Source organism: Myotis myotis, unplaced genomic scaffold, assembly GCF_014108235.1.
Source record: "Myotis myotis isolate mMyoMyo1 unplaced genomic scaffold, mMyoMyo1.p scaffold_m19_p_3, whole genome shotgun sequence".
In the NCBI taxonomy this organism is placed as follows: Eukaryota; Metazoa; Chordata; class Mammalia; order Chiroptera; family Vespertilionidae; genus Myotis; species Myotis myotis.
This window is the reverse complement of record NW_023416335.1, coordinates 114535554-114555743: the sequence shown is the minus strand read 5'-3', so window position 1 is coordinate 114555743 and position 20190 is coordinate 114535554.

Below are 20190 nucleotides of genomic sequence, written 5' to 3'. Positions count from 1 at the left end.
AATTAGATCATGAGAGAAGATTGGGCAGGAGAAAGGCAAAACAGAGAAGGGACTAATACCTAAAGGAAAAGTAGTTGACTAAGGAAATCTATATATGGGTCATCTGATCATTATAATTAACATTTTTGCCAAAGGTTAAGCTTATCTTAACATATAACTGTCAGCTATTGACTTTTTCTCTATTTAAAAACTATTATGTCATTTTAATACATTCTTTTAGTTAGAAAACAGATGAAAGGATTAGACAGATGAAAAGATAGGGAGCCCTGACCAGTGTGACTCAGTTGGTTAGGCGTTGTCCAGTGCATTAGGAGGCTGATAGTTCAATTCCAGGTCAAGGGCACATGCCTGGGCTTTAGGCTCCATTCCCTGCAAGGGTGTGCAGGAGGCAGCTGATCAATGTCCCACTCTCAGGTCAGTGTTTCTCTCTCCCTCCCTTTCCCTTTCTGTCTCTCTAAAAAAAATCAATAAAAACTATTCTTTAAAAAAAAGAAAAGATAAGGCGATGGTGGAGGATGAGTCATGACAGAACCATCTGAATTTAACCACTGTGATCACCTTGGCATATTTCATGCTAGTCGTTTTCACATTGAGTGCTCTTATTTTTTTCATGTTTCTACACAGCCTTCATAATCATTATATTTAACAGCTGCAAAATATTACCCTACTACTGGACATTTTTATTTTATCCTTATAAATAATTCACAAATAAATTTAATTGATGCTGGAATGTGTTTTAATCAGTAAATCACACACATATACACATTCTACCCATTCCTCTCCTTCAGAGCCCCTTTCATCCACACACACGTACACGCGTGTACACTCATACACAGACACATCAATATTCTTGCTTCACTTGAAATTTGCACCAGCTTAGCCAGTGACCTGACGGAACAATCAAAAGGAAGAGGTTCTTGTCATACTGATCCAGAAAGTGGTATTTTTATTTACATACCTGTGACACAATCATATGCCAATCTTGTTGAAAATAGTAGCATAGAAGACAAACTATTGTTCTCAAAGGCCTTATAGTTTATTTGAGATGGCCAGGCTTACATAAAACATTGGGAAACAATTTTGCTGCAACTAAAAGCAAGAACAATATATAGCTGTGAGTAATTAAAATTATTAATTACTAAATTGTGAAATGATCTCGAAGGTAGTAACAGATTTGTATCAGTGGAGAGGAGAGGGCATTCTGAAAAGAGGGCGAAGGGAATAAACCCAGTGGTGGGGAGGGGTAGTGAATGAGGAGGGCCTAGTAGAGGAGGGAGGTGACAAGGGATAGGCTGCGTTAAGTTCAAGGAGGCAAGGTTGAGGGCCCTTGATGACTCAGTAGATAAAGTAAAAATCTGCGTAATCCTGCCAGTACTAGGAGGGGATGGTTTAGGATTGTTAGACTAGCATATGGGGGATTAAAGAGGAGCGAGACTACATTAATTAAATGTATGAAGAAACAAACTGTTAAGAAGTGAGAAGGTGAGACTGGAATAGTGATGGGAAGGAGCCCTGGTTAATAGCTCAGAGAAGTGATGGAGAGAGAAATTCACTTTCCAGTCCAGATGAGGGAGAGGGAGGAGCCCAAGAGAACCCAAGGTTCCAAGGAGTATTCTGAGCTTCTGAGCACTGCCAAGATGGGGAGCGGGGGTGGGGGGGGGGGTGGGGGGGGAGGGGGGGGGAGGAGAGCAGAGTAAGGGAGAAGAGGGGAGCACTAGGTTCCAGCCAGGTTGAGGTGAGTGGACTACTGAAAGCAACCTACTTTATTTTCCTGCTTGAGCTAAAGCAGGGTTTAAAAAGTGATAGTCTGGCTCAGGTCCAAACATTTAAGGAAGTAGAAATTCATCATCAGATTGCTGTATTCTGATGTTGGACAGAAATGTTTTATATATATATATATAGATAATGTCTGAGTACTGTGTAAAGACTGGGTTATGACTAGGAAGTTTATTAAAAGCTGTGAATTTAATTTCCACCTCTGAGTGAGTAAGGGTGCTCAGCGGAGTTCTCCATCTTCAGCCTTCCTTCTTCAGAAGTTCCCCTGACTCCAGACACAGCCCAGGGCAGGTCTCCTGGCGGCTTCAGTGGAAGACCATCCCTTTCCTTCCTGCACCTCTTCCAGGCTCCTCCCAGATGTACTTTTCACGTATATCAGCAGTAGCAGAGTCATAGAGAAGCCCAGCCACTATCTACCCTGACCGCAGGCCCATCTGAGTCAGTGCAGAAGCTTGGGCCTGTAGCTTTCTAAACCATCATCAGATGCAATATCCGGGAAATCTGGCATAAGTAAGAAAGTCAGGTCCTTGAGCTCACCTAATCCTACCATGGAGGGAAGAATTGAATACCAGTGGCCTTAGGTTTATTCATTTGGAAAACTAGTATTCCATAAAATAAAGTTCTAGCTAAACTGAGAACATTGCTTCCAATTATGAACTGGAGGACACATCATCAGCTGCTTTCTCCTCATTTTTAGACTGCTAAGTAATTTTGTTTCTATAATTTTATGATTAAAATTTTCCTCACAACACCTGTATAAAATATCAGAATCACTGTTTCTGTATTTTGGAGTACAACTATTGATCAACATTAAAGAAAACAAGTATGATAAACAAATCTTTTATTTATATATAAAACATATCAAGATCTGAAGCACCAAGTCAAACATTAGTGTGGTTTTTCTTGCAGAAATTTTAAACCCAGCCAAATAATAGTTTTTTATTTAAATAAAATTCCCTTCCTTCAGATCCTGAAGGAATCACAGATGATGTGATAAAATGTCTGAGATTTGCTTCAAAATATACAAAAGGAGTAAACTTGAAACAAGATAGGTCATATGTTGATAATGGTGAAGCTATGTAGAATATATATATTTCTTTGTATGCATATATTTAAAATATTTTCTTACTAAAACACACTTTTCTTTCCTACTCTAAAATTGAAAATGCAAAACTATCAGCTCAAAATAATTTTAGGATCTGAGCCTGGGGAAAAAATAAACCTAGAGAGAAAAGGGAGACCATGAATATTGCCTGATGATCACAGCCTCGGTTTCACTGATCTTTGTGAGAACACCTGTCCTTCCCACACGTTTTTGGAAAATCCAACAGTGCATTGATGAAGAAGTAGGAATAGGGTAAAGCAATACATGGGGGAACAACTTATGGTTTGAAAAATCTACATGATTTGACAACTACTGCTGTGTTGAGAAGTAACACAGATGAGTAGAGACAAGATCAAGAGGGAAAAAGAAGAAAGAAAATAGAAAGTTTTTAAAAATGAGAATAAAGAAAAATACTATCTCTATGGAGAGGGAAGATGTGCACAAGCTTTGAAAGTCATTTTTCTTCTCTATCATATTTATTTAAAAATTGTAGGTAGTGATATTAAGTAAAGAAAATAAAATGGGTAAAAGGATAGAAACCCATGCTTAATTATCTAATGATATTATTAAAAAGGGCTTTGAAAACTATGTTTTAAAAAACACACACACAGGATTTGTTGGCAAGCATCCTAGGCAATTTTAAGAACAGGAAAAGGATATTGCAAGACAATTGGCCATTTTTTTCCTACAACTTATGAAGAAGAGAAGTTCCAATGGTTGGAAAAAGAAAGCTCCCAGAAGATGGTGAACATAAAACGTAAAATCATTATATAGGAGTTAGAGATGAAGCTCATAGAACACCTAGTCCAGCCACCCAATCTGACTGTCAGGAGACAGGCAGAGAGGTGATGTGCTTTGCCCACCGTGGATCTGAATCTAAATGGCCTCCTTGGGTTTACAGCTTGGACTGTCCTGGGCAATCCCCCAACCCCTCTGGTCTCTTAATACAAAGCCTATTAGAAGAAAAGGAGAAAGCTATTTCCTAAAGACCCATTGCTTTATTCCCTGGGTCAATGGGGGATGGTCTAATAAATCTGTACAAGGAAGGAAGGAAGGGTTTGCCTGCAGGTCAGCTCAGATCTCATTCAGGTCAAGATCACCGTCTTAGGGCAGAGGTCACCCCTGCCCAGAAAGCAACATAAAACAAGGCAGAGAACAAAGAGCGTCTGCTAGTAAGCTGGGTACCTGCACATCTTCTAGGGTCAGCCTGCCAGGGGTTCTCAGCCTCTTGTTATCAACCAATGTTACCCCAATAAATTTAGTGTAAACATTTTTTAAGTGGTGGTGGAGGAAAAAGCAGAAACCTAGGATTTCAGTGTCTAGGAAGAGCGGCAGTTATAATAAAAACCCATACGATTTCAGTTTTGAAAAGCCCCACTGACTCATCTTTTATAAGTGAAGAAAATGAAGTTCCCAAATATTAAATGGTATATTCAACCAGAGCCACATAATTAAGTTAGTGCCTATTCAGCTGACCCTACAAACCTGCATCTGCCTTTCTTGGTACAAATTACTTAACATCTCTGAACTTCAGTTTACTTCTCTGTAAAATGGGGATAATCACAGTATCATAGTATTTCCTCATTGTGAGAATGATATGTGACAATCTGCAAAATGAGTGACACTTGGTAAGTACTCAATAAATGTTAACTGCTATTATGAACACCATCTTCATTGTTAACCTTACTGTTTTAATTGTAACATGTTATTCATGGTGCTCTCCAAAGAACTGCATAATGATCTGAAGCCCCACTATCTTTACACACCTGAGACCCCCTGGCCCTAGCTGGTTTTGCTCAGTGGATAGAGCATCAGCCTGAGGACTGAAGGGTCCTGGGTTCGATTCCAGTTAAGGGCACATGCCTGGGTTGCTGGCTCAATCCCCAGTAAGGGGTGTACAGGAGGCAGCCAATCAATGATTCTCATCATTGGTGTTTCTATTTCTCTCTCCCTCTTCCTTCCTCTCTGAAATCAATAAAAATATATTTTAAAATAAAACAAATAAATAAGTAAAGGATTAGTCTCCCTGGAAAAGGCTCTGGACAACTTGGCAGCTTTACTCCTGAATTAAGAATTCTTGCCGAAACCGGTTTGGCTCAGTGGATAGAGCGTCGGTCTGTGGACTGAAAGGTCCCAGGTTCGATTCCGGTCAAGGGCATGTACCTGGGTTGCGGGCACATACCCAGTAGGAGATGTGCAGGAGGCAGCTGATCGATGTTTCTCTCTCATTGATGTTTCTAACTCTCTATCTCTCTCCCTTCCTCTCTGTAAAAAAATCAATAAAATATATTTTAAAAAAAAAGAATTCTTATTGCCTGGGGTAATGGCTATTAGTTGTTGTGTTGCATAATTACTTTTACTCTTTGAGGTCAAGATCTAGGAAAATAAAAATTTCACAATAGTTTCCCTTTGGGTATCCCAGGCTTAACTAAATACTTTCTAACTACATGAGCATAGGCAGTGTTTTTCAACACAGACTCCTTTTGCATGTTACATGGAACTATTTTTGCAAGATATATATCATTCTTAAATGGCCAGAGTATGTTTTATTATGAATGTCCCATTGTATTTTATATCATTAAAAAATAAAGTTGTGCCATGTCAATGCTCTTGAGGTAATGTTCCAGAGACACTCAGAGTGAAGTGGATGTGTGTGTCCAGCCATCAGAGGGCAGAAGAAAGCAATCAGATCAGGCTCTAGAGGCAAAGTACAAAATTGGGAGCTTGATATAAAGAGACTCCTTTGCTGGTTTAAAAAGTCAACCTTTACTAACGGAAAGAGGTCATTCTGAAAAGGCTATACATTGTATGGTGCCAACTATATGACACTCTGAAAAAGGTAAAACTAAGGAAACAATAAAAAGGTCAGTAGTTACCAGGAGTTTAGGAGAGGGAGAAATGAATAGCAGAGCATAGAGATTTTTAGGGCAGTTAAAATACTCTTTATGGCCGAAACTGGTTTGGCTCAGTGGATAGAGCGTCGGCCTGCGGACTGAGGGGTCCCAGGTTCGATTCCGGTCAAGGGCATGTACCTGGGTTGCGGGCACATCCCCAGTGGGAGATGTGCAGGAGGCGGCTGATCGATGTTTCTCTCCCATCGGTGTTTCTAACTCTCTATCTCTCTCCCTTCCTCTCTGTAAAAAATCAATAAAATATATTTTTTAAAAAATAAAATACTCTTTATGACACTATAATGGTAGATACATGTCTTTCTACATGTGCCCAAGTCCATAGAATGTACAACATTAAGAGTAAACACTAATGTAAATGATGGACTTTGGGTGATTAAAATTCATCAATGTAGGTTCATTGAGTAACAGATGTGCCACTCTCATGGGGGGTGTTGATAGGAAGAGGTGTGTGTGTGTGTGTGGGTGTGGGTGTGTGTGTGTATGTGTGTGTTGGGGGAGGGTGTCAGGGGATAAATGAGGATTCTGTAATTTCTGCTTAATTTTGCTATGAACATAAAACTGATCTAAAATACAAGGTTTATTAAAAAAATTTTAAACCTATTTTTAAAAAGTGAAGCTTCAGCTCCTTGATTGACCAAAGTGTGGGTATTGCAAGCATGGCTCTTCCCTATTTTTAGCATTCACAGAAATCTGAGGCATAATTTTGTTCCATATTTCCCAGTGTTTGCCAACAAGGTACAACTAGATATTACTACCATAAAGTGACGTTACAAAATGTCACTGTGTGTTAAAATAAAATAAGTAGAGGGCATCTGTGGGAAGTCACAGAAATGAAAAAAGGAAAACATTACGTAACCTAAAAGAGGTGAGTAATTTAACAATTTGAGGAAAACAACTACTCCATAGACACAGTTTCACTATTTCTAGACTACACTTACTGTAACACTGAAGTAGTCCTGATTCATAATCTTTTTTGTACCAACTCCATTGTGTTAGTAACAGTTACTCACCACATTCATTTCGAGAATTTTCTCTATGAGCCTCCTTTCTTTTCTAAGCTCCTTTCCTAAGTTTGACTTAATGTTTTCATCCATAAAGTGAGGAGGATGTAAAAGAATGTTTAGTTCCTCAGACCCAGAGTAGGCCTCAGATTCCCCATGATATCTCTGAAGGGTTCTTAGAACCACCTGGAGACTCAAAAAGACTTGGTCAGCTTAAAGCCATGACAGAGAATTGGGGGTAGTAAGGATTTAGATCCAATGAGACCAGAGAAATCCTGAACCACTGGCTTCAGAAAGGGTGGCCTGGACCTTCCCTCTCTTGCCCACCAGGATATGAGGATGCTTTGGGTCCTGCCTCTGAAATGACCAGCTGTGTGATCTTGACAAGTGGTCTAACTGCTCTGAGCCCCAGGCTCCTCATTTGTGGGCTATATAAAGGAAAGGGCACGCAGGAGCTTTGCAACACACACTCAGCCCACTGTAAGTTCTCAGGATGGCTTCCCCATTAAAATGACTCACTGGTCAATTTAAATTTTCAAGAGTTTAAAGTCTTGGCTTAGTCAAACCTGAGGATTGGTTTGCCCTGGTGGTGCATGGTGACGGGTGTGTGATAATATGCATGTCTATGTGTGAGTGTATGTTACGCACATGAGCGGAGACGTTTGCCAGCATATCTGATGCCCCAGCATGAACTCTATGGCAAAAAGCCTAGTTAAGAAAGGGGCCAAAATACACAATCTCTGGTTAGAAAGAAGACAACTGTGGTGCCCAGTTGCTGGCCTGCACATACTGTGTCACTTTTTCTCCTTTATTTAGGACCCTTGGGAGGGAAACAGGGCAAGAGAGAGGCATTTTTACTTTTAAAAAAGCTCCATCTACATTAGTGAGGGACAGCCTTCCTGTTATTATGAACCCAGAGTTAATTCAGGAAAGAGGCTTATAGGAGAGGTGGATACAAGGCCGAAGGGTTTGAAGTGAGTTAAATAGGTATAGTCAACTCAAACATATGCATTGGGCCAGTGACTGAACAGAGCTTAAGATATGTGATGAAGTCACTGATTTTATTTATTACTATCTTTTATCCATACACTTTATTTAATTAAATCATGCTTTAAGTAATAAAATAAATTTAAATTTACTTACATATCCTAAACTACTTAGGACAGGGTAGAGCCATTTAGAAATTAAATCTTGAGATATTATAAGCCATTACCAATAGGAAGTCAACATATTGTTATTTAATACTCATGTTTAAGATTTTAAAAGAATGTTTTCTACATGAAGAATATCTGTAAGTAAGGCTTCTTCTTTTATATGTGTAATTTATTAAATCCATGCTATACTCTTGGGCTCAGTGCATCTTTCTTGAGGGAGGATCTAGCCATTTGAAAATCTGAGACACCACTGCTCACTGGGTAGCAGCTTGCTTAAAATGTGAGCAGAAAAACCCAAGAAGAAATAAACAGACTTGGAATTAGCCTTGTAGACCTGCAAGGTGATTGCAAACCTCACTGAGCATTTCAAGTCTTGTGAGTCACATGTTTCTTTTCTTTTCTTTTTTTTTCAGATGCCACAACTATGACTCTCTATTGATTAAAATTAATTAAACGTCCTTCTTTAAGAAAGGTTCTGAGTAGTCATCGGGTCCAGTGGGGGAAATGGTCAGGCAGTAAGCTGTAGTAAAAGAAGAGTAAAGCCCTAGAAAGGAGGTGAACAGACACCAGGAGAATGGAACCTGCTAAGGATGTTTATGTCCACAGATTATTATAATCTCTAGTCCAAGTCCAGTGAGTTAATAGCAAGGAGGAAAGAAGCCTAAGATGAAGCAAAATGATACCTGAAAATGTAGACAGAGCTCCACAATAAGAAATCAGGGTGGACATATTTCCTAGGAAGGTAGTTCTCAATATTTCCAAGTTAAAGGATGGGAGAAAAACAAAACATTAGCTTGGAGGGTTGAAGACAACTAGAAGAATTTAGGAACCAGTTCAGTTCACAGGTAAAAACAAAACTTTAAACTTTGAAGACAATCAACTGCACTGAAGTCCAATATCCACAATTGGTCATTGTGATTTCCATTGAAACACAAATTTTCTCCCTAAAATTATCATCACTTTCATTAAAAGGCTGTATTAAGTCCAGTTTTAATTTGGCCTGATTATTTGCATAAACACAAAAAGAAAAGCAATTGATCATTTAGACTCTTTCAACTTTGCTTTGCTGGAATTTCACTCACAAGACATTTTCAGATTGAGCTTTAGTCCACCTCTCAGGGCACAGACCAAGCCACACAGTTGCCATCTGGCTTTGCCTGCAATACCGATAGATTTGGGTGGATTCCTCAAGTTCTTGAGGTTCCCAAAATGTCTAGAGATGCTTTATTTGTCATCTCCCAGGAAAGCAACCTTCGCTTCTTACCTGGAAAGACTGCCATGAACCATGTGAACCAGAGTCCAGGCATGTCTCTCAAACGTGACATTCCAGTCAAAGTCCTGGCTAATAAAACCACAATTGGAAACTGGTTTTATGCGTCCTATTTTAAGGAAATAGATTCTTATTGGATTCATGTAAACAAACATATTGCTATGAAGATGATAATACTCATTAAGAGTTTTAAAATAATGGAGGGATCAGGTAAGGAGAAACAATATAATTTACCAAATTGCTTTAAAAATAAATCTCCTTATATCTGGAACACAAGAGGAAAATGATTGTTTTTTTAAGATATATTTATATTGATTTCAGAGAGGAATGGAGAGAGAGATAGAAACATCAATGATGAGAGAGAATCATTGATCAGCTGCCTCCTGCATGCCTCACACTGGGGATTGAGCCCGCAACCAGGACATGTGCCCTGACTTGGAATCGAACTGTGACCTTTTGGTTCATAGGTTGGCGCTCAACCACTGAACCATGCCAGCTGGGCTTTTTTTTTTCTTAATATTTTTATTGATTTCAGAGAAGAAGAGAGAGAGAGAGATTGATTGGCTGCCTCCTGCACACCCTCCACTGGAGATCAAGCCCACAACCTGGGCATGTGCCCTTTATCTTAATTGAACCAGGGGCCCTTCAGTCCTCAGGCTGATGCTCTATTCACTGAGCCACACCAGCTAGGGATTGGTTTTTTGTTGTTGTTGTTGTTTTTTTTTAAAGAACCAAACTCCAAATCTGTATTAGCTTACTTTTGATCTTTAAATTCATTTACTTAATTAAATCCATTATTCAGTTTAACCATGTAATTTTCTCTCAATATTTTTTTTCACAAACCTTCTACAACTCTCCTAATGCCTTTCAGTTTACCTCTCCCAAACTCATTCAGAAATAACCAACTTTAGGACAACTCACTTTCTTCCTTTTCCTTCAAAAAGTATCTCTACATCTTATACTTTCTATTACCAAAACCATACAATATCTTTCCAACTTAATTAGAATTCTTAACTCTTAGAAATCTTAATTTTTAGTGACAACTGAGAAGTAAGCAATTAGAATTCTTTAGATTGGCAAATACATTTCATAGCTTCTAGAAACATAGGCTTCTCCATTGGTAAACACACTCACACTTTTAAGAGACATACTTCTAATAAAGTATAAGATATTCATTAAGTTCCAAATGTATTTTCTAGCTTTTCTGTAATAAAAATCCAAAAGTAGGTGAACTTAAGACTTATCTAGCAATCAATGTTTCAGTATTTCATGCTATTTAAAAGTATCTAGATATTTAATAATGTTTACCAAAGATTAATTTAGAAAGGAACAGCTGAAGTAAGTTAAATTGATCTGCTCAGATGGCTAAGGTTTTGGGTTTTTTTCACCTTTCAATAAGAATACCTTTCAGAAACTTGCATTTTAAAAGATGGCCCAGTAAGAGTTTTTGAAGAAGACCTGGTATTTGTCTTTCAAAGGTACAGGGAAAGAAATACAAGCTTCTCCTAGAAGGACTTTGGTTTCATAAAGTCAATTATTTATAAACCTTTTGAGATAAATAGTGAAGGTTTTGGGAAAGTAGAAGGAATTGATGGGCTTTGAATTGTTTCTGGAGCCACACCTCTGGCCCTATAAAGACTTCATTTGTAAAACAAGGACAGTTATTTTTGATACCTTAAGGATTGGGTTGCCACCCAAATATTGTCAAAGGACTTACAAACTCATTCTTGAATTTTTTTTTTCCATCTGGATATATCTTTTTCTTTCAAATTCTGTAGCAACTGTAGAGAGAGCTAGTTTACAGGTAGTATATAGCTTAGGGTCATTCCTGAGAGCCATGAAGGTTTGGATACATGGAACCTCCATCTGTTTCCCCGAGACCAGCAAAACAGGTCTAGCTACAAGATAGTATTGAAATTAATGGTGCCGTTATGTGGCCAAACCTCTTCATTTGAGACAGGCAGGACAAATAGAATAGAGAAACTGAGACAGATAGACTTTTTATTTTTGTTGTTCTGATTATTTTTTTGTTTTGTTTTGCTTCCTCACATTCCAAATCGCTGATTTGATTCTTGGCTTCATTTACTCTACTGTAGATTCCCTGAAAGTAATTCTTCATTTCAGTTAGTGTATCCTTCATTTCTGAGTGGTTCCTTTTTGTGGTTTTTATGTCCTCTTTCATTCTGTCAAAGTTCTCACTAACTTTCTTGCAGTTATCACTAAGTTCCTTGAACATCCTTATAACCAGTGTTTGACCTCTGTATCTGGCATTTTACTTGCCTCCATTTCATTTAGTTATTTTCCTGGAGCTTTCTTCTGTTCTTTCATTTGGGACTTTTTTTTTTGTCTCTGCATTTTGGCTGCTTCTCTATGTATGTTTCTCTCAAGACTTGGTAGAGTGGCCTTGTGTAGTAGGTGTCCTATAGGACCCAGTGGCACAGTCTCCCCAGTCACCTGAGGTGGGTGCTTTAGGTGCATCCTTCTGTGGGCTGTGTGCACTGTACTGTTGTAGTAGAGTTTTAATTGCTGTTGGCATCACTGAGAGGGATTGACCCCCAAGACAAATGGCTGCAAGGACTGGCTGTGACTACAGCTTAAGAGCAGCTGTGCGTGAACTGACCCTACAGAGGAAGACTTGCTTCAGTGAATCTTTGGTGCTCACCTTTGGTGCAAGTCTGCCTCTTGAGTGTGTTACTTGTGGAGGTGGTAGGTTGTAATCTGGCATGGTCTAAAGTTGTCCAATGGGCACACTGGCTGGGGGCCTCTGGGAGGTGCAAAGTCAGCCACTGCCCATGCCCTGCCTGGGGCCACCCTGCATTAGCTACAGAGAGAGATGCAGATGGGCTTGTAGGTGTCCAAGAAAGTCCAAGCTGATCGCCATGGCCATATGTCTGGAGTGCTGGGCCTAGGGTCACTTAGCAAGAGGTACATGGTATGCAGAGGCTAGATGCTGCTTGTTTAAGAGATTTTAGGAAAATCTGAAGCAGGCAAGAGAGGCCATGTGTATGGAAAAGCCACTGGATACAGCTTGGGTTGGGCCCACAAGTTGGGTGGAGCAGGGAATCACTAGGGTAGCATGAACAGATTGATGAAGACTCATATATGGCACATGCCTGCTGACTCTATGGGAATAATGGTCTCAGAAAAAGAACAATAGCCTCTGCCAGCACTTTAGTCTGGCAGGAAGCTGTCCCCCCAGCTCTCACCTTAATGCCAGACAATTCAGTTCCTCCCTGTATGACCCTGGTTCCTTTCAAGCTGATGCCCCAGTGCTGGAGCTCAGAGGGACTGAATCTGAGTAAGTCTGTGTGAAGGCACTTTAAGAGGAACTGCCTGGGACTCCAGCACCTGCCTGTCTCACTCTGCCACATTCCCTGCTGTTTTTTATAGCCAGCATAATGGAGACTTCTCCTGGCACTGGAACCCTGGGCTTGGAGGTCTAGTTTGGGCCTAGCCCCCCTTGCTCTTCAGGGGGCACTTTTGCAGGTGAGTTATCTCTCTCAATTTTTATCTGCCACACATGGGTGTGAGACCTGCTCATCCCATGTCTCAGCTACTCCTACCAGTCTCATTGTGGCTTCTTATTTAAATCCTTAGTTGTAGGATTTCCATTCAGTTAGATTTTAGGTGGTTCTTAATTATGGTTATTTTGTAATTTAGTTGTAATTTTGATGTGGCTGTGGGAAGATTTGAGTACTGTATATACCACTATCTTGCCTGGAAGTCCCAGGAATAAGTTCTGGAACTTATTTAAAAACAGACATTGGTTGATTAGATATCCCTACCACTTGTGCAGAAGCTTTACTCTGAGGGAGGAAGCAACTGAGTTGGGTGTGGTTAAGAACAGATAAAGTAGCCTTGGTATCCTATATAATAAAAAGCTAACATGCAAATGGTTGTCATGCTCTCATGCCATCACGCTGTAAAGACTCAGACACTCAACACTGGGGAGAGAGAAATGTGGACCATCCAGGCACAAATGAACTCATGAGAGAGGAATGGAGACCATCCAGGCTGCGGCCGAGGAGAGGGACAAGCCACATGCCCAATGGTCCTGGGCGCCACTGGCTGGGACTGTGGCCTGGGAGAGGGACAAGCTGCCCAGCCCATGGTCCCGGGTGCCTGTGGCTGCGGCCTGGACAAAGCTGTCTGCTCATGGTCTCCAGTGGCTGTGGTCGGTCTGGGTGAAGACGGCCTGGGTCCTGGGTGCCTGTGACCAGCTGGAGGAGGGAATCCTGGGTCTTGGATGCGGGGTGAGCTAGAGGCAGTTAGGGGCGATCAGGCAGGCAGAGGTGGTTAGGGGCAATCCGGCAGGCAGGCAGAGGGGTTAGGGGTGATCAGGCAGGCAGGCAGGCAAGCAAGAGGTTAGGAGCCAGCAATCCTGGATTGTGAGAGGCAGTTGGACATCCCCCGAGGGTCCTGGATTGGAGAGGGTGCAGGCTGGGCTGAGGTCCCCTCCCCCTTCTCCCCCAATGCACGATTTTCATGCACCAGGCCTCTAGTCTATAACGATCTTCATAGCTTCTAAACTATTAGAAAGGAGAAGGGGAAACACCCTTCACAGTCCTTGGAGCAACCTATGCTTGTTTTTTGTTTATTTTCTCTTTCTAAATTCCATTTAGGTTTTCTACAACCCTTCTTAAGGTGACCTGATTTTCTACAATAAAAATAGGCTTCTCAACAGGTATTTCCAAGAAGACTGTGTTTAGTAATTTTCTTGCTTTGCTCCCAGAAACCAGTAGGTATATTAACTGGAATAGGTCAGAAAAGCTAGGATTGCATGTTTTAACAGTTAAATTTTTTGTGTGACTCCACCAAGGATCTGGAGAAAGTCAAGGAAATCTTTATGTAGATTCCTTAATTCTATAGGAATGTATACAATTGCTGTGTCCCCTTTGCCTGAGACCAGCTTTTTTGTTTTTCTATTCTGAGTGTAATTTACCTGTGCTCCTCCTAGGAGCTTCTAATTTCCAATCAAGATAAGTTTCCCATTCATTCAGTTTAATTTTGGAGCCAACTATTTCTAATTTTGCATGCAAAAATTGATTTAGGAATCAAAAGAGCTACATTTTGGCCATCTTAAGTTGATATCACTTCTAGTTAAACCTTCCCATTTCTGTAAGTGCTTGCAACTAAAGTCTTCCTATTAATTTTATATCTGCAGGAGTATTAATGGGGGTTGAGGGCTGGGAGTTTCTGGCCTTGGAGACATGATTTCCCATGTTAATTTTAGTTTTATTTTGAGATCTGTAGATTCTGAACAAATCTCTAGAGATATTGTGCAGTGGGTAGAAATGTGCTGCTTGTGGGTTGAGCTCCAAGGGGCTGTCACCTCCTGAGTCATCTCAAACCCCCTTATCTGTCTTGGTTTCTCTCCCAGGTTGTCTAATACAGTCATGAGGACTTGGAGTGCAAGGTAACTAGCCTTTAAGTGTGCATCTCAAGACGAGTCAATTATTTAATTACAGTTGAGTTGGAATTCTCAATGGGGCTCCTGCACATCCTGACAGCTCCACAGAGAGTCTTAGTCACCCAAGAATATCCAAGCTGGAGGGAATAAGTGCCCCTTATCTTCAGCGCCGAATAAATTCAGGCTCTCATTTATCCAGCAAACTGTTTTGTGCAGACCCTGAGAAAGCAATTCCAATTGAAAAGCCAAAATTAAAAATCAGCCACCCATTTTTTTTCTCTTGCTGTCCTGACTTATCACAATCCTTAACCATTAATTCTACCTCTAGGACATAAAAAATATCTCAAAGAAAGTCAGGGTCTCTTACTTTGAAACAGAGAGCTCCAGAATTCCAAGGAAAACTCACCAAAACCCACTCCATGCAAAGCAAGGAACTGGTTGTGCACAATGGGCCCCTGACTGTACCTAGAATAGGTCTGGGTCTGCAAGGTGGTCCTGGGTGGTCTTCTCTGGAAACCTGCCACAGTATACCACAATAAGATGATATGAGTCAGCATCATATGTTGGCACCAGTGGAGTCAGACTGGACCTTGGTTCAGCAATCTCAGTACTTGAGTTCTGGGTAAGAAAGAATTCAGAGCCCAAACTCAAACTATAAGAGAAAATTTATTTAGAAATTCACGGAAGTAGAATAAATAAGTCGAAGAAATGGACTCAGGAGACAACTTACAGAGGTGAAAGAAGGGCCCTTGAAGCTTAGGAGACAGAGAGAGGCAAGGAAAATGCGCCTAGGGGAAGAGCAGGGAGGGAGGCACAGGCTTGCTCCATATAGAGAGCCACACTGCATCCTCCATCTTGAGGTTATTTATCTGGAGGTCTCAGGGGGAGGATCTCAATAGAATATTCATCAGTTTTCCAGGTGTGCCCTTTCAGGGTCGTGGTCTCCACTGATTGGTTGGCACCAGGGCAGGGGGTCATTAGTTAATGAAGCTGTCATGATATCAGCCACGTATTGCTTGTCTGGTTTTGCTGCTTTTCTGGGCCTGGACCTGAAAACACACCTGAGGCCTAGATATTATCTCTAGGGGTTAATGCTTGAGGGTGTGGTTGTTAAGGAATAGGGGTTGTTCCTCCTGCAAGGGGGTCTACCACATGACTAGTTACTTGCCAGATGAGTGAGGTCAGAGGAGGGTCTGACCCACATGACCAGCCATATGAAAGGTCAGGGGGTCTAAATCACATGACCAGAAATATGCTAGGGGAGAAAAGGTCACCCTGGGGACAAGGCCCTGTTTTTCCATTTCCTTCAGTTGCTAGGCACCAGGGGCTTTCCACCCTAATGACCCTTATACCTGGCCCATTGTCCTTGCTCTGCTCATGTCTGTCCAACTGCCTACCACAGATGCATATTTCATGCATTTACCCAACTCATAGAAAGTACAATACCATGAGTGAACCCTAATGTGAACTTTGAGTAATTAAGAAGTATCCATGTAGGTTCACTGATTATAACAAATGTACCGCTCTGGTGAGGGATGTGGATAAATGGGAGGGTTGTGCATGTATGGGGGCAGGGGGTATATAGGAACTCTCTGTACCTTCCACACAATTTGGCTGTGGACCTCAAACTGCTCTAAAAAATGAAGTCTATAAAAAAAAAAATTGAAAGTTAAAAATAGACAGGAAATAACATTTTCAGAAATTAAATTTACATAAAATGTTTGAAGAATAGGTTGCAAAAGAAGGTTAATGAGAAGGAGAGGTACACCTATAATAGATTTAAAATGGAGTTTCCACGTTTTTCTCTCTGGATGGTGATCAAGGGCAGGGAAGGAGAGCGGGATGGTAGTGATATTGCAGCTACTAAACACATATTGTAGACATGTGTATGAGTGTGTGTACATAGGTGCAATGTATAGAAAAGCCTATGCATATTATATACACATACATTCTAAGGGTAAGGTCAGCAGTCAGCTGTTAGTATTCAAGCCCACAATGTGAATAGTCGGAGATGGTGGGAGGGGTAGCTAGGAGAGGTACACATATCTGTCAGGTTTGATCAAATAATTGAATCAATACCCCCTTCCCTGGGAACTGACCTTTAGGCCACTTCACAATGGACATTCCACTTGCTTAGACCATTATCTTTCCCCACTGCCCAAGGAGTTTCCCAGAATCCAGACCTGCACAGAGAATTCTCCGCCCAGAAAAAGCCTGCCTAGAGCCCTTGAAAACCTCTGACTCCCTGTCTTTGGGGGCTGGCACCATTTGGGGGCTCAACCTATCTGGTATACAGATGATCTAATAAATTTATGATCCCTCACCACTTTGGCCTCATGCGTTCCTCCTTCAGTGACCCTAACAATATCTACTTATTTTATGAACATTTGTGGTGATAATGCAGACAAAGAAGACCCTTCCCAGCCACCAGGATTTTATAATCCAGTGCTATTCCAAGAGATAGACAACACGATATAATTCAGGGCAAGATGAAATGAGTTCCCAAATAGAACTACTAAGTGGGAAAGGATAATGCGAATTAGTACTTTGTGAGCCTAACAATTGTTACGAATTGTAAGTTTTGGGACTATCTATACAACTGTCCCATTGCCCACGCTTGGACACCTTGGAGCAGACAGCTGGGACCTCCAAAGGTGGGGGTCCCTTGGCATTGGGGAGCCCCTTCTGCCCAGTTCCCCTTCCAAGCAGAGCGGGCCACGCGTGGGCTCTGCGGCTTGGCACAGGCCGCCTGACAGCCCCAGTGGGAGGGTCACTGCTGAGACACAGGCCATCTCATTGTTCAGGGCCGCGAGTTTCCTCCTTTGGCAGGACCTGAGCCGGAGCCGAGCGGGAAGGGGACCGCCAGGGCAGGACGCAGGACGCTAGGATGTCTATTGCGGCCGCTCCTTCCCCTCTCCGGGAGCTCGGGTTTCCCGGGGTGTGTGCGGATTCTCAATAAAAAGGGAAAAGCACGATCCAAGTTAATTTTCCAGCACCGAGAGGAAATGCTGTTTCCTGCATCGTACAAAACTGGTGCCAACAAGACTGACACAGGAGCCCATTGTCCCGCTAACAATGTGGTGATGGGGGACGGCCGCCTGAGAAAACAGAGCTCCGGCCGCCGTGAGCGTTTGATCTTCCCCCATAAGTGCGAGTGTGAGTGCGCGTGCATGTGGCACAGGCTGGCCGGGCTGGCAGAGGCGCCGGCCCTCCTCCTGCGCCCGGCGCGCTGCTAACCGGGGCAAGAGACCTGCCTCTGACACTTCCAACGGCGAGAAGAAAAAGGGAGGACGGAGAAAAGGGTGGACATCTAAAGAGAGGAAATGCGAGGAGAAGGGGGAAGACAGGACTCACCCCGAAGTCACCCTATGGTTAATTTCAAGTCCCCACTGGCCAGGGTCATGCTCAGAATGGAAAGCCTCCCGCGCCCCTGTGCACCCCGGGCCAGGCCCGCTCCCCTGGAACCCGAGCGAGGGTCGCTCCAGGAGGTGCCAGTGCGCGGGGCTTTGGCTGGACCAGTGGGAACGAACCCCGCGCGTGGAACGCAGGCCGAGGGCCAGCCGCTCGGATAGGGTCCCCCGCGGGGGACGGGACAGCGAGCCCCGATCTGCGCCTGGCCGCGGTGGCGCGGGGCCAGGGTGGAACCGGCCGGGGCACTTAGTCTTGGGGTCACTACCACCCCATCCGCTGGGACGACCGTGGGAGCTGGTGGCGCTCACAGGTGACTTCCCGGAGCAGCCGGAGCAGCGCAGCTGTCTGGCTAATGTCACCTGGTCGCTCGGGGTCGGGGTCAGGCCTCCGCCTGAGGACACGCCGCCCAGGCTCCAGGGGACGCGGGTTCATCCCGGCACCCAGCGTGACCTCCCGCCCTTCGCTTGCTCACGTAGTCGGGTTTCGGGACGTGAAGTGCCGGCAAGGAGGCTGCTCCGGCCACGGCAGGGGCTGGGCGATAAACAATCTCACAGGATACACAACACCCTGGGCTGTCACAAGTCCCTCGCAGGAAAAGATAAATAATATGCGAGGAGCCGAGGCGCAGCTTCCCTGGCTGAACAAAAACTCGGGGACAAGTAAGTAAACAACAGAACCCCAAAGCGCTCCTGGAGCCCCGCCTGCTCTCACCGTGCGAGGCGGGGGTGGGGTGTGTGTGGGAACACTCTTCCAGGGGAAATGAGGAAATAAAAACATCAGCCACACTCTCGGCTCAAACGCTGTCCTTTACACTGATTGGCAACTGTCACATTCTGGGTAAGAAGCCTGCTTCCGGGGCAACGCAGGAAACCTTTCTGGAGCAGGGGTTGAGATCAGGGGTTTTCTGGAAGAGGAGGCTGAGAAAGAATTTCCTGAGGAAACAACTCTTTTCCAAAGGTTTGCTCCCTGGGATCCTAGATGTCAGCAACCAGCCCTCCTTCCCATCTGTGATTGCATCTTCCTTTCCTAACATAAAGGAGTGAGGGGACCCACCGTCACCGGTGTGAACACTTTGCTAGCTCAAAGGGGAGCAGCAACGCAAGCAGAGAACCGCCAGTGCTGTGGCGCAGTCAAGCGTCTGTGAAGAATGCACGCCCTCCCCCACCTGGATTTTGAGGACCAGGTTTAAGAGGACCACTTAAGAGGCTCAGCTGCAGCCTGTATTTCCCAGCAGCCTCCTGGGCACCGCCCAAAGTGCACTCTGCCTGAGATCCAATACTTGGGAATACGCTACCAGCCGTGGGCAAACTATGGCCCGTGGGCTGGATCCGGCCGGTTTGAAATGAATAAAACTATTGAAAAAAAAGACCGTACCCTTTTATGTAATGATGTTTACTTTGAATTTATATTAGTTCACACAAACACTCCATCCATGCTTTTGTTCCAGCCCTCCGGTCCAGTTTAAGAACCCATTGTGGCCCTCGAGTCAAAAAGTTTGCCCACCCCTGCACCCTAAAATACAATTTCCTCCCATTACTTACACACTTATTATTCGCCTGTTCCTGTAAGCTGGGCCACTCCAGGAGCTCATTATTGACTTCATTCTATTTGCTCTTTTCAGTTATTTTTACATCCATGTGAATAAGTTCATGTAATATTTTGAGATTAGGGAACATGGGACCAGGACAGTGGGGGTGTGGCCAGAATGTGGGCTAACCACATACTAAATACAATTCAGAATAGACTGATGTCCTCATCCCTCGCAATCCTCTGAGCTCCTCTAGAGACTGGCCCCATTTGATTCCTCTTTGTATTATTCCCCGTGCCTGACCAAGTGCACAGGACATAAAACTTTGCTGAACAAAGATGTTGCAGACTCATTTATCAACGTTGGTGACAAAGTTGAGATCGTAAACATAATTGATTATAAAATCAGAGTTAGCCAAAGCCCTAGCAAATTGGAGCAGCAGGTAAATCTATAATGAGAACATTTAAGATCCTCCTCTTGAGTCACCCAACATTTGATTCTGCAAATACAGATTGGGGAAGAAACAGCTAAGTCGTCAGCCACACAGAGGGTAATTCAGTATGAGGCGCCGGGGACCTCTGTCAAAGAATGAGTGTGACCTTTGAGTACATTAAAAGCAGAGA